Raw genomic sequence first — 18,683 nt, 5'->3', positions numbered from 1 at the left:
GTTTAACTGGCTCACAGTTCCACAGGCTTAATGGGAAGCATGACTGAGAAGCCTCAGGAAACTTACAATCATGGCAAAAGGTGAAAGGGAAGCTGGTACCTCCTTCACATGTGGCAGCTGTGGGGAAGTGCCACACACTTTTAAGCCATCAGATCTCATGAGAACTCACTCACTATCATGAGAAGAGCATGGGGGAAATTCACCCCCATGATCCAGTCACCTCCTACCACCATTGGAAATTACAATTCAACATGAGATTTGGGTGGGGACACAGAGCCAAACCATATCATTCCTCCACTGGACATTCCCAAATTGCATATCCTCACATTTCAAAACCAGTCATGCCTTCCCAACAGTCCTCCAAAGTCTTAACTCATTCCAGCATTAACTCAAAATCCAAGGCCAAAGCATCATCTGAGACAAGCTAAGTCCCTGCTGACTATGAGCCTGTTAAAATTTTTTTTTAAAGTTAGTTACTTCCAAGATACAATAAAACTACAGGCATTAGGTAAATGCTCCCATTCCAAAGGGGAGAAATTGGTCAAAACAAAGAGGCTACAGGCCCTATGGAGGTGTGAAATCCAGCAGGGCAGTCATTAAATCTTAAAGCTCCAAAATAATCTCCTTTGACTCTGTCTCACATCCAAGCCACACGGACACAAGGGATGGGCTCCCAATGTCTTGAGCAGCAATGCCCCTGTGGTTCAGAGCATATCCTCTGTGGCTGCTTTCATGGACTGGCATGAGTATCTGTGGCATTTCCAGTTATATGTTGCAAGTTGTCAGTGGATCTACCCTTCTGGGGTCTGAAGGATGATGACCGTCTTCTCACAGCTCCACTAGGCAGTGCCCCAGTGGGGACTCTATGTGGGAGCTCCGACCCCACATTTTCCCTCTGCACTGCCCTAGTAGAGGTTCTCCATGAGGGCTCTGCCCCTGAAGCAGACTTCTGCCTGGACATCCAGGCTTTTCCATACATCCTCTGAAATATTGGTGGAGGTTCCCAAGCTTCACCTCTTGCCTTCTGTGCACCTGAAGACCCCACAGCATGTGGAAGCCACCAAGGCTTGGGGCTTGCACCATCTGAACCAATGGCCTGAGCTGCAACTTGGCCCCTTTTAGCCACGGCTAGGGCTGGAGTGGCTGGGACACATGGTGCCATGTTTAGAGCCTGCATAGAGCAGCAGGTCCCTGGGTTTGGCCCATGAAACCATTTTTTGCTCCTAGGCATCCAGGCATGTGATGGCAGGGGCTGCCATAAAATTCTGAAATTCCCTGGAGACATTTTTCCCACTGTCTTTGTTATTAACATGTGGCTCCTCTTTACTTCTGCAAATGTTTACAGCAGGCTTGAATTTCTCACCAGAAAATGAGTTTTTCTTTTATACCACATGGCCAGGCTGCAAATTTTCTAAATTTTTATGCTCTACTCCCTGTTTAAATATAAGTTCCAGTTTCAGATAATCTCTTTGTTCATGCATATGAGCATATACATTCAGAAAAATCAGGTCAACTCTTGAATGCTTTGCTTCTTAGAAATTTATTCCACCAGATACCCTAAATCATCTCTCTCTCAAGTTCAGATTTCCACAGATCTCTAGTGCAGAGGCAAAATGCCACCAGTCTCTTTGCTAAAACATAGCAAGAGTGACTTTTACTCCAGTTCCCAATAAGTTCCTCATCTTCATCTGGGACCACCTCAGTCTGGACTTCATTGTCCGTATCACTATCAGCATTTTGGTCAAAACCATTCAACAAGTCTCAAGGAAGTTCCAAACTTTCCCACATATTCCTGTCTCCTTTTGAGCTCTCCACACTGTTCCAACCTCTGCCCATTACCCCAGTTCCAAAGTCACTCCCACTTTTTCAGGTATCTTTATAGCAGTGCCCCACTCCCAGTACCAATTTTCTGTATTAATTTGTTTCTACACTGCTATAAAGATACTACCTGAGACTGGATAATTTATAAAGAAAAGAGGTTTAATTGGCTCACAATTCTTCAGGCTTAACAGGAAGCATGACTGGGAGGCCTCAGGAAACTTACAACCATGGCAGAAGGTGAAGGAGAAGTAAGCACCTTTTTCACGTAGTGGCAGGAGGTGGGGGAGAAATGCCACACATTTTCAAACAATTAGATTTCACAAAAACTTACTCAATATCATTAGTACAGCATGGGGGAAATTTGCCCCCATGAGCCAATCGTTTTCCATCAGGCCCCTCCCTCAACATTAGGAACTACAATTTGACAGGAGATTTGGATGAGGACACAGACCCAAACCATTATCAACATCTTTGAGGGACGTCTTTGGGCAGGTGTTATAATTTTTCAGACCTATCCTGCTATTAAAAGTCCAGACCAGTTTAAAACTTCAGACTTAAACATGAAATTCAAACCTCCACTTCTTTCTGCTCCCTCCTCAGCAGAGGAGAAAAGATGAGATGATGAGATGAGTAATTTGTGCTGTGGAATTTTTAAATAAAATTTTCCTAGATCAATCACATTTTCACATTTGCAGTTTATATTTTTTTTCTGCCATGAGTGGCTTAGAAGCTAAACAAGCAAAAACCTACACCAGAGGAAAGGTAATAGAACAAACTGAAATGCTGGTTTAGTACTACAAGTTTACTGGGAGTGTATTATTATACTTCCTTAATTCTGCCACGTGAAAACGTTTTCTATGTGATTAATGAGCCACCATTGTACAACATTACCAGAAGGCAAACAATTCCAATTACCGATAGAGCTATACCATAATTACCATGCAAATAATTTCAATAATGTAATAGAATGGAATATCTGGTCATTACAGGGCAGACAATTCACAATGTTAATTGGGGTTAGTCTGTTTTCAGAGAGTAAATAATATTAACAGTAATATAAATCCAAACTAATATTAGGTTTGACTTTGCTTATAATCAAGGGGAATGGTCTACTGAAATTATGTTTACATTACAAAGACAAACTATACTTGCTTTGGTTTCTAGCATAAGTAAAATGATTTGGATTGAAAACACTGGGAAGCAAAATGATACTGAGATGAGACTGAAAATTTGAGAAGAGAGGTCAGTAACAGAAGACCTTTAGACAAGAACTCAGACATGGGAATAGACAACCTCTAATTTCCAGAGTTGCCCAAACATACTGGGGGCAGGAGATGATGGTTGAGAACTCTGAAACTAGGGGAGAACAAAGAAAAAGAAAACTGCTGTTAAGTCACCCTCTTAAATCCAATTTTTCCTCCCATTCTTCCTTCTATTATTGAAGTTTTAATCTTACATGACCACCAACTTGGTCTATTATAATAGTTTTCAAGTCAGTCTCCTGCTCACTCCCTCCTCTTCCCCATTCATACTTACCTCTTCCCCATTCTGTGCGGTATCAGTAGTAAAACATAAAGTTATTTCCTCCCACTACTGAAGTCCCTAAACTTTCTACTTCTGTTCTGAAGTACCCAGAGGCTCCTTCCCCCAGAACCTTTCTCTTGCCATTCTGTACAGTCCCTACAAAGCGCATAGCCCAACTTGGCCATTTATATTCATTCCTCCAAGGCTCCCAAGACTCAGGTGAATTGGGGTTTTTTTTGCTCCAGCAGCAGTGCCCTAAAGTTTGTGGAGTTACTGCTGCTTATACTTCCACAGTAGACACAGTTCCTGTTGTGGCTCCTCCCATCCTATTATTAAGCCTGATTCTCCAGTTTCCCTCCCATTCCCTGATCCATACATCCCTCTAACAAATTCCCCTTTTATAAGATCTTGGCCAGAGTTCATTTTTGTGGCTTTCCAAAGAGGAACCCTAACTGATACACCTCTGCTAAGAAATTTAAGCCATATCCACATGGCTTCTACTGAGGGGTAAGAGAGAAGACAATCATTATTATCTGGCAAAGTGGGGCTGTTTCTAAGGATTGCTTGCTGTCATTTTAAATTGGAAAATATCCTGTGAGTAGATGACATAATCAGACACAGTGGAGGTAGTGGTTAAGAACTAAGCTCCGGAGCCAGGCTGTGTGGGATTAAACCTCACTTCCTCCACTGAATAGTTGTATGACCTTGGGCAAGTTGCTTAAAAGTGAAATGGAGAAAGCAAGAAGCCATTCCTCCTGAGACTGACTGCTACAAGAATGAATGAGTTGTACATGTGGAATTCATAGAGCAGAGCCTGACACCGGCAAGCATTTGTAAGCATGTAAAATGTGATTATTAAGACTTCTGAAAAATAGGCTCTGTGAGTAAGCAAATAAGATTTTAAAAATAATGATTCAATAAACTTACCTGATATCTATATACAAGTAATTGCATAGCATCCAAAGTAGTCACCCTGGGGCTACAAATAATCTTACGATGTTACCATTATTCAAGGTTGTTTTTTTTTCTCAGAATTTCTCCTTTAGAATTCTATTTAGAATCTGCTGTACATAGGTGTGATTACCCTCGTTCCAGCAAGAAAAACATTTAGTTACAAAATGCCAATGAACATAATTATTAGAATATCTATGCTAAATGTATGACCATTCCTCCTTCTGGTCACTCAAGCCTTGTGCTGCAGGTAACCACAGAGGTGAGGAACTGTGAATCTTTGCTCCTGTGAGCCTCACTGGCTTGGGGAAACCAAGTCCTATGGAACTACTCCAAGTGATTGCCTGGAGATTCTTAAGTCTCCTCAGTGGCCTTCACAAGGTATCAGATGGCTTCCAAGGAAACCTCAGTCCCAGAAAATTTTCCCGGCCCTATGTCCCATCTCACTTCTCCTAAAGGTCTTGATCAATAAGTGCTGCTGCTGCCACCACCACCTCTTGATCCTTTGCAAAGGCTTGGGTGGGTTGCTCCCCAGTCCTATCCAGATTGCTTTCTTAAGTTCTCCAAAGGTATCCAGAGTCAGTCCATTCATCATAGTCCCTGATGCATGTTAACTTGAATCAGTTCCCAGCAAACTGAATCTGTGGGGTAATTGAAGGTCCAACCAATGCTTTATTAAGGTTTAACCCTCTGCATGGTTCAGGATTTGAAGATAGTTGAGAGTGAGATACTTTGGCTCCCAGCTGCCAATAAGATCAGGAAATCAAAAAGCCCATGATCTCCCATCCCAATGCCAACTTAAGCTGTGCTTTTTATTCAGGACTCTCCAGTGCCTACAGATATCGGTTGAGGCGTAGTAGTAGTAGTAGATATCATCAAGGCACAGGTGTATTTCAATGTATGTGTGAATCAAAGAAAGTGAATGGAAGCTGGCCTTGCTGATCCTGTTATGATCCCAAAAGATGGTCCAAGTGACCAAGTCCTATGGTGAACACAAGTGGTGGCTTTTTAGGGATACTGGCTCACCAGTAATGCAGCCTAGGAGGCCTCTGAGCCTAACCATTCAGGCTCTTAGATGAAAGCTGCTTCAGTTCCTACAGCCTCGGAAACAGAGGCAGATGATTGTCTCTGAATCCAATATGGACACAAAGTGCAGCTTGATGAGTGAGAAGAGGCTTGGGAATAGATGACTGGTTCTGCTGATCACTGCTGGAAAGCCTAACCTCCAGAGACAAGGGTTGGTGGGAGGAAAAGCAGGTTTATTTGGAGAGCCAGCAAACCAAGAAGATGGTGGACTGGCACACTAAAGTACCATCTTAAGTTGGTACAAACTTCAGGCTTTTCTTATGTTAAAAGCAGGGGGAAAAAAGGGAGAGTGGTGATCAAGAGGGGACCAATGACTACAGACATCTGAGTGCCAGGTGAGGGTTCGAGGAGACTAGGAACCTCTTTGTCCTTCGTCAGGTCACAGTGCACCTATATATCGTTAACAAAGCACAGTTTGTTGTTATCTACTTTCCCTCTAATACCAGAGTTAGTTATAGAAACTTCATGAGTGCTGTTTTTGCATATTATCTCAGTGCTCTAAAATTATCCTAGCCTCGGGGCAGGAATGGGTAAATGCTCCTTAAACAAAAATGAAGTTAGTTATGTTAGTTCTTTTGCTGTTTCCCTGTTACAATAAAAGCCAGGGATGTTCAGAAACAGGGCTACAGTTGGGATTCTACTGCAAAGACACAGGCTCCAGGGAGGTCATTCTCTGCCTGTGCAGGGGAAACAGTCCTTGAAAAGAGGGCAGAAAACAATGGATGAGGCCCATTCTCAAGGTACTTCTGGATTATTGACCCACAGCGTGAGGCTCCATGGAGGCATCTGCAGCACTTACAAGGCAGAGCCCAGTGGGTTTCAATGACAACAGGTTGTTATAGGTCTCCTGCCACAATTCTGACACCAAGCTCCTAACATCATCTTGGCCGTCTCAGTGACCACTTCTTCAGCAATGTTGCTAAATTTAAACTAGTACAAATTAACACCCAACTTTTTTTATATTTTCAACTACTAAATCTTGTTCACATATATAAATTGCTGACTGTATGTATTAATGCTTTATTTTGAAATTTAAAAATACATATTCTTAAGGAAGTTTCATCTGTTTTCATTTCTCATATTGTCCTTGTTTTGTTTTCAAGGGGAGATCAGCCTTATAAAATGAACTTAAGAACTTTCTGTCTTTCTCTAGTCACTGGAACAGTCTGCATAAGCTAGTGAAGAATGTTTCTTCACAATTTGATGGGCTTAGTCTTGAAAACTGTCTGATCCAGGTAAATGACAGCATGTGTGTTTGTGTGTGTTTGTTTTTGAAGACTGATTCAATTTCTCTAGTGTTAACAGGACTCCAGATTTTCCATATCCTTTTAAACCATTTTTGGTTCTCTATGTTTTTCTACAAGCTTAATGAACTATTTGTAAACTTTTTAGCATAAAGTTTATCATATTTTCTTGTAAACATCTGTGACATTTTCTGTATCTGTGGTTGTGATTCCTTTTTCATTCCTAACGTTATCATTTGCCAGTGATAAATGCTTAACATCAATTATTATTGCTCTAAGTTTGTCTATTTTGTTAGTCTTTTCAAAGAACTAGTTTTAATGTTCACTGATTGTCTATTTTTTGCTTCCTGTTTAAATAATTTCTGCTTTTATCTTCATTATTGCCTTTTTCTCTTGCTTTAAGGTTACTCTGCCATTCTTTTTCTAACTTCTCAGACTATATAGTTTCTTTCATAATTTTATACCTTCTTTTGTCTAATACATGTATTAAAGCCATAAATTTAAAGTATTACAATAGCTAAATCTCATTATATGTTATGTGTAGTGTTTTGTTCTTACTCTGTTCTTAATATTTTGTAATTTTGACTATAATTTCTTCTTAAGATATATATTATTAATTGATAACTATGAATTTTTTAATTTCCAAAACAATGGGGATTCTTTTAGTATCAAGTGCTAGTTTAATTGCATTTCAGTCAAACAATGGGGCCTACGGCATATTAATTTTTATATAATATAACTTTTTTGTGGCTCAGATTTTTCTGTGTGTCACTCAGTAATAAGTGTATTCTCTAACTAATGGGATTAGGGCTCTATTATGTTCATTTTATTGTATTGCTCAAATTTTCTAAAGTCTTTAAAAATTTTGTTTTATTTATCAAATTTTGAAAACGTGTTAAATTCTCCCATATTTAGAAAGAATATACCCTTGAAATTCTTTAGGTGCTTACTTCAGCATTTTGAAAGACAAAGGTATTAGGTACAGATGGGGTCAAACTATTTTAGCTTCCTGTTTATTTTATTGTTATATAGTCACTCTCTTATCCCTAACATTGGTTTTACTGCTATGAAAAATGTAGTATCAAGCTAATATTGATAATTAATAACAATAATAATGCTACCTTTTTTTAGAGGGTGTCTGGCTCTGTCACCTAGGCTGGAGTGCAGTGGTGCAATCTCCACTGACTACAATCTTCCTCTCTTGAGTTCAAGCGATTCTCCTGCCTCAGTCTCCCAAGTAACTGGGAGTATAGGCATACACCACCACACCTGGCTAAATTTTTTTGTATTTTTAGTAGAGACGGGGTTTGGTCATGTTGACCAGGCTCGTATCGAAAACCTGACCTCAGGTGATCTGCCTGCCTTGGCCTCCCAAAGTGCTGCAATTACAGGCATGAGTCACCGCTCCCGGCCAATACTTTCAATATTGCTATCACAACTTTTGGAGGAGGAGGGCTTAAATAGAAAACTTCTTGTTTCATGGAGGCAGTGAGCATGGCTTGGGCTTCCAGCCTGCAAGCTCAGTACCCCTTTGCTTAGGCCAGCCCTCAGCAAGAGAAAGCAGACGCATGCCCTGTAAGCTCTGCCTTGGTTCTCCTTGCCCTGCATGTGCTGGTCAGGGATGGGGAGACAAGACTTTGCTGATGAGCCCTTCTTCATGGGCTGCTGACATCTGCAGATGCTGCTAAGCAGAACTGCCCTGTTCTGAGTAGCTCATCCCACTCCTCCTAATGTATTGCAGCTCCTCTCCACCCTGGGTAAGTCTTAATCCAGCTCTCGCCCAGGACAAGGAGCACATCCCAGTGCCTAGGGCACTTGATAACAATCAAGAAACCTCAGTCTACCAAGAAGAAGCTGAGAGACCAGAAAAAACCACTTGGTCTGTTTGGGTGCATGTTTCTTCTATGGAGTAAGGAAGATACTTTTTTTTTTTTTTTAAGTTTGAGGTCATTGCTAGCTGAGGGAAATGCTATGAATCTATCTAATTGTAGTAAGTGATCTTGTTTTTAACATATTATAAATTTCAAATCCGAGGTGCTTTGCTGAGAAATTAGACTAATCCTCAGGATTACGTACAAGAAGGCTTGGTGATGGGGAATGGCAGGAAAAGCCATAGATAATAGGAAATAATTATTAGAGTGCAGCCTGGTAGAGCAGGAGAAACTTTCTTTAAAAAAATTTTTTTCCAGAAAATTCCCCTTTTTCCTAAACTTTCATACCTCTGAGGAAAATAACAATTTTCAAAACAAAGCAGCTGTAGTAAGGCTAAAATGTTTAATACATAATATGCTTTTGAATTGTATCTTAGTCCTCCAAAGATCTAACAAAGTAATTTTCTGCTAAGGAAAAAAGACTAAACACTTACATGTTATAGAAACCTTTTTCTAGGAAATCTTACCTATACCAGTGTTTTCACTCTAAAGTGCTATATAATTCAGAAAAATCACAGTCCTTACCAAAATTCAGATACCAAAAGCACAAATTTGAAATCCTCGGCACAGCTCTCTTGCTTCCTTTGTGTCAAGCCTATGAATTTCACTAGGTGGCAGCATGTAATAACAAATAATGACATTACAAGGTTATAAATAATAAAACTATAACTTCCATATACTTCAATAGCCAATGTCAGCCTCACAAAGATTCTAAAGTAATAGAAGGTGTCCTAGTCCTTTTTCAGCATAACTTTAAAGTCCTTTAGAGGACTTTTTTCTCCACACATTCACACATTCTATTTTAAGTAAAAATTATTGGGATTAAAGCCTAATGGCTAGAGAGGTTGGGATTCTCTTCGACATCATTTCTTCATTCATATTTAGATCAAGGAAATGAAAACTCACCTCTAAGCCAAAAGAAGTTTTAAAAGATACCAACAATCAGTTACAATTAAGTCTTTCTCATGGTCAGGATTTTATTTGGCAATTAGTGATCTAGAATAGATCTAGAATAGAGTACCAAATTCTAGATCACTAGTGATCTAGAATAGAGTACCAAAATTTTAGATATAGAAAAAAAAATACCAATTCAACTGAAATATTTAAGGCCATAGGTAGCATTCTACAAATTCAGGGGATGAACATGTTGTGTGTGTGTGTGTGTGTGTGTGTGTGTGTGTGTGTGTGTGTGTGTAGAATTGCCCATACTCAAATTTGAACACTTTTATAGAAAACTGAGAGAAATTAAGGAAGAGCTAAGTTAATAGAGAGTTGCATTCATAGATTGGAAGACTCAATAATATTAAGATGTCAATTCTACCCAATCAAATTTCCAGCAAGCATTTTTGGTAAAGATTAAGTTAATTCAATAATTTGCAAATCCAAATGACACAGAATTGTCAAAACTATTCTGAAAAAAAGAACAAAGTTTAAGAATTTAAACTACCTAATTTCAAAACTTATTCTAAAGCTGCAGTAACCAAGACAGTATGATAGAGATACAAAGAGAGACATACACATCAATTGAAGACAAGACAATGAAGAGTTTAGAAACATGCAAACATATATGGCCCTTAATTTTGCTGAAAATTCCAAACTAAATCAACAGAAATACAGTAGTCTTTTTAGTAAATGGTGTTGAAAAACTATCCATATACAAAAAAAAAAAAGCCCTCAATTTTTAATTCACACCACACATTAAATATTTAAAATGGATGAGACCTAAGTGACAAGGCCATAACTACAAAACTTCTATAAGGTAGAAAACAATTTACATGAAAAAGCATGAAAGAAAATACTCACAACCTTGGAAATAGGCAAAGATATCTTAGATAGAATAGAAAGTACACACCATAAAAGAAAAATCTATAGATTTGACTTTATCAAAACTTGTCTTTTTTAAAAGACACTATTAAGAAAATGCAAAGGCAAGCCACAGATTGGGAGAAAGTGTTCATAATTCATATATATGACAAAACGCTTGTATTCAGAATCCATAAAAAATTATTCCAACTCAATAACAAAAAGACAAACACCCAATAAAAAATGGACAAAAGATTTGGATGCTTCACAAAAGAAGATATATGAATAGCCAATAAACTCATGAAAAGACAGGCAACATCATTAGTCTTTAGAACAATGCAAATTTAAACCAAAATAAAAATAACTGCACACCTGTTAGAATGGATACAATTTAAAAGACTGGCAATATCAAGTATTAATGAAGGTAAGAAGCAATATTGCTGGTGAGAAACCATCTGACAGTTTCTCATAAATTTAAATGTATATTTAGTATCTTACTATTCGGTATATACCCAGAAGAAATAGAAGTGTATGTATATGCACATGAATCTCCATAGTAGCTTTATTTATAATAGCCAACCATTGGAAACAACCCGAATGTGTGGTTTGATTGGATAAACAGAATGTGGAATATTTATACAATAGCATACCACCCGGAAATAAAAAGGAACAAATTACTGATATATGCAAAAACATGAATGAATCTCAAAAACGCTTTGTTGAAGAAAAGAGTCCAGACACAAAAGAGTGTATACTATCTGATACTATTCATATAAACAGTCAAAACTAATGTGCCAGCCAGACATGGTGGTTCACATCTGTAATCCCAGCACTCTGGGAGGCCAAGGTGGGTGAATCACTTGAGTTCAGGAATTTGAGACCAGCCTGGCCAACATGGTGAAACCCTGTCTCTACTAAAAATACAAAAATTAGCGTGGCATGGTGGCGGGCACCTGTAATCCTAGCTACTCGGGAGACTGAGGCAGGAGAATTGCTTGAACCTGAGAAGTGTAGGTTGCAGTGAGCCAAGATTGCATCACTGCACTGCAACCTGGAAGACAGAGCAAGATTCTGTCTCAAAAATATATGTGTGTGTGTGTGTGTGTGTGTGTATGTAGATAGATAGATAGATCGATAGATAGATCGATAGATAGATAGATAGATAGATAGATAGATAGATAGATAGATATAGATAGATAAATATATAGTGGCTTTCTACATTAGAACAAGCACTATACTACTGTACACCAAGAGCAAGCAGATCTATGGTTTCCTGAGATTGGAGATGGGGGACTTTGAATGCAAAGGAGCATGAGATAACTTTTAAGGGTGACAGAATCAAAATTTTATCTTGATTGGGCTGGTGATTACATAAGTGAAAATATACACATATTTTTGAAACTTATTGAACTGTGCATTTAAAAGGAGGGGAAAGTATATAAATTATCCCACAATAAAGATAACCAAATCAGTGGGCCCAGCAGTGTGGGGAGAGGAAATATAAGAAAGAGTGATCACACCAACATCGCTGTTTTCTGCAGCTTGCCATTGATGCGTGACACATGTGTGCTTCCGGTTGCCATGCTTCATGCTTTCTGCACTAGAATATATTAAGAATTCAATACAAATAGAAAAGAATTCTCAGTCTCTCCACCTACAAACACTTTATGCTTTATTTTTCTGCATTTTTGTACATCTGCTTTTCTTTCTGTCATCCTGACTGCTGCACTAGTACAAATATAGCAATGACAAGTAATGTGTGTGTGTGTGTGTGTATCTTTTGCCTTATATAAAATCCCATCAGCCATAACCCAGCTGACTCAGTGTCATAGCAGACACTGAGAATATAAAGCCTACTTGCCATAAAATAGTAAGTGCAGAGACCATCACATATTTATTTCTAAGGAGTCACACTTCACCAAATGAATAAGGCTCCAGGGAAGGTGGAAAGGACAGGGCCAAGAGATAAGCAGGGGAATCGGCCTTAGGAAAAATCTAGGAACCTTGTCATTGAGACAGGAAAGAAGAAGGGCTGAAAATAGAGGTGTTGTGAGGGGGATGCTGCAGAATTGGCAGCCTTTTGTCTCTGCATTGTGGAAAAAAAAGTGGATAGGGTGGGGTTAGGGCTTGAGGGATATGAGAAAAGTCTGCAACAGCCACTGTGAGGAACTGGAAACAAGTTCACCACAGAAGAGCGGTACTGACACTGCCCAGTGCCAGGCGTGATGAGAAGTCCTCAGTTTATGATGGTATCAGTCAGTCTCCAGGCAAAGTTGTCTCTTCTGAGAGTCCTGGGTCTGTTCTTTTTTTCATAGGTAGACATTTTAGCATTTTGAAAATGCAGAAGAGTGTGTGTCTGTGTGTGTGTGTGCATGTGTGTGTGTGTATATCACTACACATCTCTGGGTAGTGAGAATACAGAGGTGTTACTTTGTGTTACTACTAGGTTGGTCAAAAGTAATTGTGGTTTTCGTCATTACTTTCAATGGCAGAAACTGCAATTATTTTTGCACCAATCTACTATAAATGTCCCTAAGTCTTCTCCTTTCCAGTTTAACATCTCAACCTACAATCATTCCTCAAAAAACAGTTATTTTGCCATCTTGGCAGTTTTCTCTTGGAAAAAGACAAACAACAACAAAAAGTTAATAATTCTTTACATTACTTTATGTGATGGTTAACTTTATGTGTCAGCTTGGCTGGGCCACAATCCCCAAATATTTCATCAAACTTTATTCTAGATATTTCTGTGAAGATGGGTTTTGAATGAGATTTATATTTAAATTGGCTGATTTGGGGCAAAGCAGTCTGCCCTCCATAATGTGGGTGGGCCCCATCCAATCAATTGAAGGCTTTAATAGAACAAAAACTGACCTTCTCCCTAAGCAAAGAATTCTGCAGGTGGACTGACCTTGGATTTCAAGTGCAACTCTCCTGTAAGTCACCAGTCTGGTGGCCTGCGTGAACTGGTTTGGTACTCACTAACCCTCCACAATCACATGAGCCAATTCCTTAAAACAAACCTAGACAGATAGAAGATACATAGATACAGATATAGATATAGCAACAAAGATAGTTATAAACATAGATAAACACAAACATAGACATATAAAGATAGCAATATATAATTCTGTTGGTTCTATTTCTCTGGAGAACTCTTGCTAATACACCTTATTTTTAAAAATGCCTTCACATAAGCTATCCAGTAGGTGGATCATGGAAGCCATTGTGCTAATCAACTCATGCATACAAATTTCATTCACTCAGAAAGCACATAACATATAAGATCCCTCCTCCATTTCTTCTCACTAACAGTAATTTCCAAATTCCAAACCCCACAGAGACCACCAAATTTTGTGTGCTATTTAGTCTATCAATAGAGATCTTAAAAGAGTTGGTTACACAGTGGTATGTTCATTTTTTAAATTATTTAAGACCTTGATTAACAAGTGTTTGCAGTTTTTAACTTTTTGGAAAAAAAATCAATTTATAAACGTTTATTACAAATTAAAAATGTTCTCAAAAATCTCGACTGGTTATAAAACATTTAAAAATCTTTAAAGGCATATTGAGTGAAACCAAGCTTCAATTCATTCATAGCATTTAAAAATAATAATCAGTGAGCAGGAATTTGTTTATTTTCCAACTTTCCCACTGATCTTCAAATACCTTGCTTTTGTTCAAATAATGCAGGGTTTCTAACAGTCCAATTGTAAGGATTTTTACTAAAGTGGATTTGAGATTTAGCTTCTAATCTATTGAGAATGATGACAAATTTGCTGGAATAAAGATGACTAATAATTATTATCAAGAACAGCAACAGCTAGGCTGATGCAGTTGGCAACTCACCCACATATTTCCAAAAGTGGCCCACCTTTAAATATGCGTGATAGGACACTAGCAACCTTCTCCTCATGCTAACCTGTCAGGGTCTTTTCTTTGACCAGTTTGCTGACAGATCATTACTTTCAAGCCAACAAACCCTTGTCCCTGTGTTTAGGATGGGAAGTGAATTGGGGATCATAGTATACATAGGATATATTGTCTCTCTTTTCAACTCTAGTTATGTAGGATTTTGTTTGTGGGGTAGAGCTACTTTAGATCAGAAGCACCAGCACAGCTAAACCAGATATTAAGATAGTGAAATTGCTTTATTGGAACACGGCTGCTATCCTATGCAAACACCTTCACCCCATACTATCACTTCCTCTTCTCTGATACATTCTTAGGATCCCTCCAAGACCTTTCCAGAATTTCTGACTAAAGGGATAATGCATGGCAGAGTTGAGACCCTTAGAACCCTCCCCTGGAGCTACGGCCAGCATTCATTCCAGTCTGGAAGCATCCATGCCCTACTGATTGCTAAATATTCCAATAACATACTTGATTGGCAGGGACATTTTTGAGTATCTTTTTACCTCCTTTGTTTGCTTACAGAGAGATTCCGATTGCTCAATCTATTTTTGTTAAAAATAAAATAAGAAGTAGAAGCATTTTTATAACAATCTATCCTTTGTAGCTTTCCCAATACATGAGCTTATTCAACAACTACTCATTTAGCCCTACCATGTTCCAATCACTATGATAGGTATTTACACACACATGTATATGCACACATCATTTATTCCTCATGACAGTCCCCTCACTTGGGTGGTACTATAATAAATTTTACCAAAAATCATATTATATATTATTATATATTATTCTGTATGCTAGATGACAGGCACTATGCTGAAGATGTAACATGGATTTGCCAATTTGATCTACAAAAATGTTTTGAGATATATTCTTTATTCATCCCCATTAGATGGACGAGTCAACTGGGACTGAAAAAAGATTAGGACACATCCGTAAGGCTAAAGAGCTGTAGCACCGGCACAAGGACTCTGATACAGGTTATCCAATTCCAGCTTTTCCACTGTTTTCTCCATTGTTCCATGTTCCGTTGCATTAGAAGTTGATATTGGCAGAAGTTCTGAATAACAGGGCTATTGTAATTTCTAAATGGATACAAGTTTCTTGAGTTCTGACTTTCAGTTTCGGCACTGGCATCTTATATTGGCATCTTATATTTTTCACATTAGAAAAGTGACAAATTCATAACAACAACCATTTTCTAAATGAAGCTCTGCTCTAATTTTTCTTTGCTAAGGATTCTGTTTAAAGGGTGGCATTTTGGTAGGCTTCGGAGACTCTGTGTTTTTCTTATAAATTTTATTTATGATTTTTATGTTGATATATCTTCCTAGGGATATTACAGAAAAGAAGGGAATGCTTTACCTACCTGATTCTATCTCTTCTCCCCATTTTTCCTTCTTTTGTCCAGGGAGGAATGCTAGACCATAAGCTTAGAGGAGAGGGACTATGTCTATTTCATCGCATCTCCAGCCACCAACCTAGTGTCTAGAACATAAGGAAAAAATAAATATTGTTTGAATACTGGAATAAATATGGGTGGTGCTTTTTGTTTGTTTGTTTTTGAGATTAAGTCTCTCTCTTATCCCCCAGGCTGGAATCCAAGGGCATAATCTCGGCTCACTGCAACCTCTGCCTCCCAGGTTCAAGTGATTCTCCTGCCTCAGAATCCCGAATAGCTGGGATTACAGGCACCTGCCACTTCGCCTGGCTAATTTTTGCATTTTTAATAGAGATGGGGTTTCGCCATGTTGGCCAGGCTGGTCTTGAACTCCTGACCTCAGGTGACCTGCCTGACCGGCCTCCCAGTGTTGAGATTACAGGCATGAGCTACTGCGCCCGCCCAGGTGGTGCTTTTAAAAAATGTATAGGAGATACAATTGTCATAAGTATGATAATTATATGTTTTAGCTCCCACAACATTCTGTGCACTCCAACCAGGTTAAAAATCCACTATATGTAGTGGATGACATCTGGTACTTGATTCTCTCTTCATTCTTTTACACAACAAACATTTACTTAAAAAATCATTTATTTATTTAACAAATATTGGCTGAACACCTCTATATGCCAGGCAATGTGCTAGATTCTGGGACTACAGTGATGAACATTAAGGTCGGCCCCTTCTCAGGGAGTTTAGATACTGGTTGGGAGGAGGAAACAGGATAAATACAACAACAAACAAGTTTTTTAAAATAAGCAAATTAATTATAAATTGTTTGAAGGACTACGACCAAGATAAACATGGAAAAGAGATGGAGTAGCTGGGAGTAGCAGTGAGAAGGTGACCTTTCAGTTGAGACCTAAAGAATGAGGGTGACCCAGCCATGCAAAGAGAAAACAACTCTCTAGGCAGAGAGGAGAGCAAGTGCAAACATCGGGGTTTCTTGGGAACGGAAGAGAGGCCACAGCTGCTGAAGTCCAGTGAGCCATGGGGAACGGAGAGGGGAGAAGCAGCCAGGCCTCACAGGGCTCCGTGGTGCAGTTTGGATTTTATTCTCAGTCAGTAAAGGGAGATGAAAATAATTGTCTCTCTACTGTGGAGAGTAGGCTGAGAGGAAAGAATAAAATCAGGGGAGTGATGTGGGTGTACTCACAAGACGCAGTGGAAATGGAGAAAAGTGAATGGATTCAAGTTCTACAAGAACTGGGTATGTCAGATAAAGGGAGAAGGTAAGGGAAAGGACATGACTTAAGCAACCAGAATATGAAAAGCAAGGTAGTGGTAAGCTGCAGTCAAGAACTTTCTTCTAGTCCCAAGAGCAAGTGTTTTCTCTTCACCTTCTGTCATGATTTCAAGTTTCCTGAGGCCTCCCCTCCATGCTTCCTGTACAGCCTGTGGACCTGTGAGTCAACTAAACCTCTTTTCTTCATAAGTTACCCAATGTTTTCCATTGGCTCTTAAATACCCAAATGGAAATATCAAGTAAGCAGTTGGACATACAAGTCTTGAGTTCAGGAGGGAGTGAAATCAAAGCTGGAAGTAGTAAATCTGGGTATCAACCACAGATAGATGGGATCAACACCAAGCTAATACACAAGGATCTGCTATTTAAACACCAGTTATGAACCATGCTAATTCTACGATCTTGAGAAAATAACAACTTCATTCTTCCATTTTCTCATCTGAAAAATGGGAATGAAAGTAACGTTTTTTAGGGTGGTTGTAAGAATTAATGAAATAATCCCTAGTACCTGGGTAAGCACTCCAAGAAGCCTATTGTAAATGGTTTATATTATTTTCTACAAATGCCTTTACATTCACTCTGTGTATGGCTGTTTTAAGACAACTAAAACCTGAATGCTTTCCATGGGGTCCACTCAGACATGCTTGCTCATTCAAACTCTGAAAGTCCTGGAGGATTACCCCTCTGCTGGCCCAAATCCTCACCAGCCATCTCAGATAACTTCAGTCAGCTTTGCACCCTTGGAATTCTCCAGGCTAGAGAAAGGTACCAGTCTCATGGAGTGATACATTCAAATCCCCTCTTGATAAATATCTTTCCTTCGAGGTTTGCTTTGAGGGCTGCCCTAAGTTGCCATAAAAGGACACACCCTCTTTTCTTCCTACAGAGTGAGGAGTCAAGAAATATCAAAATGCTCATACACCTACAAATCCCCTTTAAAGCACCTTCTCAAGCCCTCTCTTACATAGTTGAAGGGGGTTGATGCAGGTGACAGTCACAGATTCTGTTTCACCATTTCTCAGTAAGTCCTAAAAATTTGTCTAGTGTCACTATTTATAATGTAGAGAACTTGTAAATTATAATCAGCCTTGAGCTTCAGCAAAAATTCCAATAAACATCTTGATATGGTTTGGCTCTGTGTCTCCATTCAAATCTCATGTCAAATTGTAATTTCCAGTGTTGGAGGAGGGTCCTGGTAGGAGGTGACTGAATCACAGGACAGACATCCCCCTTGCTGTTCTCGTAATAGTGTTCTCAGGAGATTTGGATGTTTGAAAGTGTGTAGCATTTCCTCCTTTGCTGTCTCTCTCTTCTGTTCCACCATGGCAAGAAATGCTTGCTACCCCTTCAATTCTGCATGACTGTAAGTTTCCTAAGGCCTCCTGGCTATGCCTTCTGTACAGTCTGTAGACCTGTCAGTCAATTAAATCTCTTTTCTTCATAAATTACCCAGTCTCAGAGAGTCTCCTTTTAGCACTATAAGAACCTACTCAATCCCATTTCACATCGTATGTATTTTATTTTTATTTTTTTCCTCAGTATCAAATGTGTTAGCCCATATAGCCTCCACACAAAAAAATACTGGCCCATGAATCTGAAGTCCAAAGAAATTTAAGACAAATGATGGTATATATGCTTCTTTCTATATGCTTATGTATTGGGTTACAAACACAAATAAGGCCTTATAAAAATCTGTATCATAGAGAAGTTTGCCAAAAAAA

General features: G+C 38.9%; 1 long non-coding RNA gene across 3 annotated transcripts in view; it reads right to left on the bottom strand.

Moving 5' to 3' along the window:
• LOC105730920 (uncharacterized) overlaps nt 1–18,683 on the bottom strand; it is a 64,596-nt gene that overhangs the window by 26,770 nt on the left and 19,143 nt on the right. For 2 of the 3 annotated variants that reach the window (XR_001110599.2, XR_001110600.2), the window contains exon 2: nt 15,645–15,763. This is a non-coding gene — a long non-coding RNA (uncharacterized LOC105730920). Of the gene's footprint in view, nt 1–11,581; nt 11,961–13,271; nt 13,384–15,644; nt 15,764–18,683 lie in introns of those variants that run through there. The other variant, XR_001110601.2, reaches the window with a different exon arrangement.

Source organism: Aotus nancymaae, unplaced genomic scaffold (assembly GCF_030222135.1).
Source record: "Aotus nancymaae isolate 86718 unplaced genomic scaffold, 86718_ANA_hifiasm-v0.15.2.pri h1tg000006l, whole genome shotgun sequence".
Classification (NCBI taxonomy): domain Eukaryota; kingdom Metazoa; phylum Chordata; class Mammalia; order Primates; family Aotidae; genus Aotus; species Aotus nancymaae.
Note: the sequence above shows the minus strand (reverse complement) of the source record. Positions and strands in the feature narration are given on the sequence as shown.